This window comes from Mixophyes fleayi, chromosome 5, assembly GCF_038048845.1.
Source record: "Mixophyes fleayi isolate aMixFle1 chromosome 5, aMixFle1.hap1, whole genome shotgun sequence".
Classification (NCBI taxonomy): domain Eukaryota; kingdom Metazoa; phylum Chordata; class Amphibia; order Anura; family Limnodynastidae; genus Mixophyes; species Mixophyes fleayi.
This window is the reverse complement of record NC_134406.1, coordinates 240,088,797-240,096,572: the sequence shown is the minus strand read 5'-3', so window position 1 is coordinate 240,096,572 and position 7,776 is coordinate 240,088,797. Positions and strand designations below refer to the sequence as shown.

Genomic DNA, 7,776 nt, shown 5'->3' with positions numbered 1-7,776 from the left:
TGATAAATGCAAGTGATTACAAAGGCCTGGTTGCAAAGATTCTGTTACAGAAAACATTGGTAGTGCTCTGAAGATATACTGGTGGGCCGGCACTAGTGAGCCGTAAATGTATAAGCAAACTCCAGCTTGAATGGCGGTACATTCACATGTTTAAGCCTACCACATCTAATGTGTCCAAAATAACATATCTACTAAAGTACTTTGAAGTTGCTAGGTGACACACAATCAATTTTTGAAAAAAAGATAGGCACGTTAAAAGGCATTAAGGCCAGCATAGAGTTGAATCCAAATTCTGTGGCATTAAACATGTCACGTCAGCTCCACACCTTCCAGCTACCAATGGTTTGGCTGAGAGATTTGTTCAAATGTTCAAAAGAGCTATAAAGTCTATCCACCATGAACATGTGCTGTTGACAACTTCCTGTTTATACAATGTAGAACTGAGCACTTCACTACTGGTCAGTGATCTGCTGTTCTGTTTATGCAACAGAGCTTAAGTTCTCAATGGGACTTGATAAAACCGGATGTGAGATGAAAGGTACTGTACATAAACAATTTGAAAATATTTATCAGAAACCTACTGTTACGTCTCTCAGTGACTAATCAGTCAGTATTAGCGTGAGCCTTCCCAAGGCACGGATTCTAACGAACCCCCCAGTCTTCACCAGAAACCGCCACAAGGAGGGGTGGATTTTTCTACTGGAAATCCACAGGTTGTGGCTCTTAGGCAACTGGGAATAGTCTCTTCCAAAACTGGTCCACTGATGTATGTGATTAAAGTGGGAGGAGAATTGTGGCAACGCTACATTGACCAAATAATAGAGGCCAAGGAACAAGCGGACTTGGAGTTGACACCTGGACTTAGCCAAGTGAGTGATGTGGGAGTTTCTGAACAACGTCATGGTGACATTGTGGAGACTCTATACCCATTTGAGTTAGCTACAGAGACTGTTCCTGAGTCTGTTATGATGTCACCTGAGCCTGAGATTCCCACGGTGATAACATCTGATCCTGAACCTCCTAGCGTGATTCCGATTGAGCAGCCTCTCACTCTGGGATTTAAACATCATTACCCAGGTAGAGTTCATAAGGCACCCAAGAGACTTGATCTGTAGCCTTCTGGGGCAATACATATATTGTATTGTGATAACATTTTCTTTATGTCTGCATTAAACTATGTTGGGAGGAGTGTGGTGTATGTAGTTCCTGTTTACTTTGTGTGTATACGGCGGAAGAATACACCAGATCTTATTTTGTGCTGTATATAGTTGGTGTATGAATCTATCTTCTGTGTAATATGTTTCCTGAAGTTCTACAGTAAAAGAACACAGTGGGCATAAACACTGTGTCATGGTCACTAAAGAATTTTGTTGAAATATAAGTCACAGACTTAACAGCTGATATAATTATGTGAATTCTCTGGAAATTGGAAAAAGAGCCCCACTGCCACCAGTAGTGTTGGTGCAGGTTATTTATCGTCTGTCAGGACAATTTAATTTATTAATTTATTAATTTATTTTAAAAAGTGCAGATACGCCAGATAATGTTGATAACTGTCATATATTTACTCCGGCCTCACCGTTACACTCTGGCTTTATATTTACGCTGGATTTTAAGTTGAAAGCCTCTCCCAAGACAAAATACGTAAAAATGCAAATGTTCGACCACATTCTGCTCACAATTTTACATCAATTTATAATCAATGAATACAGCTGAGAAGATGACAGACACATCACTTTGTTTTGTGGTGTGACTGGGGTAGTACTATGAAGACCAAATTTAGCTGAACCTTGTGAAATGTGCAAATGCAAAACTTTTGCACCCCTGCAGACACAGTCATCCTAGCACACAATTCTATGCGCCGTGTCATAGCAGGTGCATTAGGGGTGTGATGTCATAAAGTGATCTTTCCACTGCACTTTTACATTTTCATAACTGACCCTTTATGTGAGGAACCACTTTGCTCCCCTGCCCAGGAGAATTAAAAGAAGGCTTGCTACAATGTACTGTGCATGACTCCCATGGATGGTGTTTTTAAGTTTGCAGAACTGTGCCTATTTCTCTGTCTTGCACACATACATAGGCGCACAACCAATGCCACGCTGTGCCTAGTAACCTTCCACAACGCTGATGACATAGGAAGAAACATCACAGAGTGATGGTTAATTACACAGAGGCAGGGCAGGCATTGTTAGGATGTATGTACTTACTGCATGATTACAGGTAATTATTGCTTCTCTGCATTTTGGCTAAGATCAAGTGTAGTATGTGTTCTTATCAGGAAATGCTGCATTTGATCCTCTGGCCAGAGGGTCAGAGGCGACTTTGAAAGCCTACGGAGTGGCGACACTGGGGTGCCATAAACCACTGATGCTGCACTAGCACGTGATTTCATGGAGTTGGGTACCATCTGTTGACGCTGAACCTTTCGACAGACAGACTGTTGACAGCAAAATGTTACAGGTACAATGCCGTTATTTTAACCATGTAATAACACTGAACCTGTTGACATTTCTGACTGTGGACATTTGGTGTCAACAGTCTGATTGTTGATAGGTTCAGGGTCAAGAGAATTACTACATCCTATTTTAAGGCATTTTTTCACCTTTGACCACTTTATGCACCACCTCCTTGTGCCTTGGCTTTCTGGCAGGGTGGGAGAAGTTTTATGTTTGTCATTAGCCTGGGGGCATACCCACGCGGCACTCATTTATTTCACGTCTTCAGCAGCAGCAGCTATTTATATAGCGCCATTAATTCCGCAGCGCTGTACAGAGAACTCACTAACATCAGTCCCTGCCCCATTGGAGCTTACAGTCTAAATTCCCTAACACACACAAACAGACTAGGGTCAATTTGATAGCAATCAATCAACCTACTACTATGTTTTTGGAGTGTGGGAGGAAACCGGAGCACCTGGAGGAAACCCACGCAAACACGGGGAGAACAAATTCCACAAAGATAAGGCCATGATCGGGAATCAAACTCATGACCCCAGTGCTGGGAGGCAGAAGTGTTAACCACTAAATCTTGTTTCTCACCTTCACTTTTATGTTTTTTTACACAGATCTAGGGCTGTGGTAATTCGTTATGAGCTCTGTTTCCTTGATGATCTAGAAGACACAGAGGTTCCCACCCCTGAAAATCTCTGACACCCTCCCTTCCAGGGGACGGGCATGTTTCAGAGCCCTGGGTGAAGCCTCTGTGGATCCCAGGGCAAAGGAATTCCCCTCTAGCCTTGAGGCGAAGGGTGATCTGAAGACATGTACTCTCTAAGGGACCTTTTGGTCTCAGTAGTCGAGAAAAGAGGGACCCTTCCTCTTTTGAGGAGGGCCTAAATGTGCTACAACCTTTTGCACTTTTTTGGCTTTGCACTTGTTATTTGCACTAGAGCATGAAAGCACTGATCCTGGGATTTCAATATAAAAACAGGTTATTATTGATGTCAATGAAGATTAATTAAGTGCTTTCTGCAAACAGCAACATACTAATTTAATAAAGTTTGGAAACGGCTAATAGAAGTGATGCAGATGGTCAGCTATGAATTTGTAACAAACAAATCATAGGGTGCAAATTTATAACTATATTGCAGAATCAATTTATACCACCATGTGTGCATTAAATTATAAATGTATGTTAAAATCCTCTTTTAATGAGGGTAAGAAACTGGTTATACTTAACACATCATTACATGAGAATGTAAGAAATTGGTATATTCTTTTTTTTTCTTTGAATGGCACAAGTTAGAATGAGGGATCATCAATAACACATATTTTACAACTTAGCATTTTTGAATATCTTTAAACAAGTTTATTTTAACAATGTAATAATATGTTCAATTGCAATGACCAGCGCAAAATGATAAATATAGTAAGTAAATTTCAAGAGTGGGGGTTGAAGAATAAATGTGAATATATATATATAGTTTGTTTGGGAAGCTCTAGGATCTGAAACATTTTTTTCTCCTTAATTGGGAATAAATAGCCTGACAAGAGGAACAGATGTAGCACAGATTTAATTAAAGAATGCTTTTCTCATTTGCATAAACTTATAATTATCCAGGAAAAATTCTTAAAGTCTAAAAAGCTTGCTATAAGGAACAATTCACTACTTGAAATTATAGAACTGGTAATTACCTATATAATTGCATACAGTAAATAGAACACTGTTTTACTGTTATAACCTGCTATAGTCTCGGGGATACAATGCTTCACAATATTTAAAGGGCCACTTAACATAAAATATAGGTTGCTCCAATAAGACCAGACATCTGCTAAAATTTCAGTTAAATGTTGTCCTATTCATTTAACTTCCCCCTTTGAAAGATCATTTGTGATCATGGAGATAATGCACTGATCTGTTCATTTGCAGATGCTTTATGCCAGCCAAACCAAAATCTATGGCCCAAAAATGTGCATGAGTTGGGCCCAGCTCAAGATTAATCCAGCTCTACATATGTAGCATTTGTGCCAGGTTTATATTATACACAGAACCAGGTCATTAGAGCAATAAAACTTTGCAAACATTTGCTTTTTTTCCATAAGAAAAAACGCATTTGCTATTAGGCTTCATGTAATATAGCAGATATAAACTTCCTTCTCGCGTAAGAATGAAAGTAAGATTTTCTTTATATATGGAAAACACATGGTCAGGATACCCACGTGTTAAGGAAGACGTCCACTAGGTAACCTGGAAGCTTAGGGTCTTTGGACCACATAGACAAAGAGAGAAGATATAAAGGTAATTTTATTACAGAGGGGTTAAACAACCCAAAAAAATATCAAAACTAATAACAATAAACAGTTAAAACAACACTCAAGTGGTCACAAACACTGTCCAACTCTTAATTATTATAAAATAAATAGATATGTTCTTTAGCAAGTCAAAGTTGTAAAAAGACAATTCTCAGGTCAGGCTGTATTTTTCTAGTGGTCCTGATGCAGTTGCCAGGACCGCTACAAGGAAGGTACACCAGTATGCTGAATGTGCCACGGTGGCTGGCCAAGCTGTTAGTTCAATACAATGTATTATCAGAACACACTATACCTAGACCATTATTAGAATCTATGGGAAAGTTTGTCCAGCCGACTTGTAAAAATTGTACTCCAGACCAAGATGTAACGCCACCATTGGATCACCATTTACTATGATGATCCAATGGTAGCACACCAGCACACACGGAGTTCCCAAAGTCCAACTAGACTGCTCCTATTCACCACAATGCAAATGTGTTCCGACCAACCTGTTGGTGCTATCTTCCAATCTTGTGGATCCCGACGGATCGGCCAATGCTCTCTATCAAAGTGGTAAGGACTTTCACCACAGTCAACCTTGACCAGTAGACACACGAGTCCTAACAGATCAACGAGCAGCTCCCAATGGAGCAGAGTTTTCTCCAGGCTAGATATTCCGATGCAAATGGGATGGAGATGCAGGATTTGAAGCAGGAACTACGATTGAGCTAATAAGAGACAGAACTCCAACATCAGACTGAGTGGAAATTTGAACACACCTTGGGTCCCCCATGCAGGAATTTTTAAACTGTTCAAATTTCCCACAATGGATGTCCCACCCTGTAAGGTTATCCCAAGTTCCACTAGGATGCCATTGACTCTGAAGTCCTTAGAGAATGGAGATGGGAGGGGAGAGATGCCATGGCCTCATGATCTTCCCTCCTACTGTTTTGCAGTCCAGCAGTCTGGTGCAGGCCCAGAGAAAACTATAACTGCTCAAACCAGATGTTGATAAGCTTAATCCTGGTTTAGTAAGAGAGAGCCTTCCTGTTTTAAAACCCTCCATGCTTTTGTAACGTTGAAGGGACTTTGGATGGTCCAGACTGTTCATCCTGTGGGTTGGAAACTTGGCAGAAAATAGTTTACCCACCATGTTGGTCTTCAATGTAATCATGGACATAAATATATGTAACCCACCTGGCTTCATTTAAGAACTAGGTGGACATCATCCTGGTGAGGTTGTCGTACACAGTCTGATAGTGCAATGATATGATTAATAAAATTAACAAAAATAAGTTCACTTCCTGGTATAATCTGAGGGAACTAGCAAGGGATCCGCCTGTTATCTTATAATAGTTCTTTTATTCAGGGAATCATAAACATGTGTAGAAGCCTGTTGTTTGCCTCCAGCCACGGGAGATATGGACGTGCCAATGAGTAAGCTGAGGAATGCTATTTATTTTATGAGGACATTGCTATCCATAATAAGTTGTTTATCAGTCTCCGTGAATAATTGATTCAATTGCATCAGTCTGCTACAAAGGTTTTATTTAACTTTTTTGATAACTTCCAGTGTTTAAGCTGATGTTTCTATTTCCTTAGCACAATTGTAAAACATGTAATTGATGTCATGATTATGGCATGTATAAAATGCTTCTAATAAAAATATTGATTAAAAAAATTTTTTTTAACAAAAGTAAAGTCCCAAATTCAAATAAACAGCTACACAAGCATCCTGCATCTTGAATGTTCAAAGTGACAGATGGGGATGAAGGTGCCTGTCAGACCCATCGTCTCTCGCAAACACACAAAATCCTATAATATATACAATGAAGAAAGCGGCTTCAGAGGTAAAACCACAATCAGCCAATCAGAAGTCATTATTGTCACGGGCACTAGGAGTCTTTACCCAGTATCACCCGCTGATGGTCTTATCAGAGCAGTAGAGTTGGTATATGATACTCTGGTGGCAGGGTGATAATGGAACTGGAAACAGCAGATGGTTAGAGAATGCTCAGAAAGTCTATGACTAGCAGCACTGGTAAACAATAGGTAACTGAACACGAGGATCCGGATGGACAAGGACACGTGAGGGTAGTCAGTGGTCTGCGCACGGCAACTTGTACCACTGCTATAGTGAGAAGGAATGGAATCCAGGTGAAGGTAACGGGGAAGTCAGCGGTCTGCGTGTAGCAAGTTGTACCACTGCTTATGAGAGCAACCCCGCTGGAGTTCTGCGGGGGGTCTTGAACTGGGAGCATAAATCGCATGCCGCGATAAACTCTTTGACATCTCTCCTCATAGAAGGCCACCAATAACTTCGAGAGAGGATTTCAAAGGTCTTGCGTTCACCAGCGTGTCCAGAGAAACGAGAAGAGTGAAACCATGAAAGGATTTTTTTCCTAAGAGCAGGAGGCACGAGGGTCTTCCCAAATGGTAGCACTTTAGTGGAAGAAGTAGCCAGAGAAACACATTTGGGGTCTAATATAAAGTGGTTAGGAATCTCTTTAACGTCTGAGGACGCCACAAAGGCTCGAGATAGAGCGTCTGCTTTTTTATTCTTTGCAGCTGGTTTGAAGGTTATGATTAGATCAAAACGGGAAAAGAAAAGAGACCATCTTGCCTGGCGAGGATTTAAACTTTGAGCAGACTGTAGGTATGACAAATTTTTATGATCCGTAAAAATTGTCACCGGATGACGAGCTCCCTCTAACAAATATCTCCACTCCTCCAATGCTACTTTAATAGCCAGCAACTCCTTGTCCCCGATGGTGTAATTCTTCTCCGCAGGCAGAAAACCCCGAGAGTAAAAGGCACAAGGATGGAATTTTTGTTGCTCCGATTTCTGGGAGAGAATGGCTCCTAAACCAACATTAGAGGCGTCTACTTCTAGGAAGAAGGGAAGCATCACATCAGGCTGTCGAAGGATGGGAGCAGAGGAGAAGGACTCTTTAAGAAATTGAAAGGCTTGGAGAGCCTCAGATGCCCATTGCTTAGTATTGGCCCCTTTGCGAGTTAGAGCCACAATGGGAGATGCAATTGA

The 7,776-nt window shown here is 40.8% G+C and overlaps 1 pseudogene; it reads left to right on the top strand.

The window, feature by feature from the left end:
• The first annotated feature begins 2,229 nt into the window (after window positions 1-2,229).
• Window positions 2,230-2,337, top strand: LOC142159698 (U2 spliceosomal RNA; annotated as a pseudogene).
• Window positions 2,338-7,776: the final 5,439 nt, after the last annotated feature.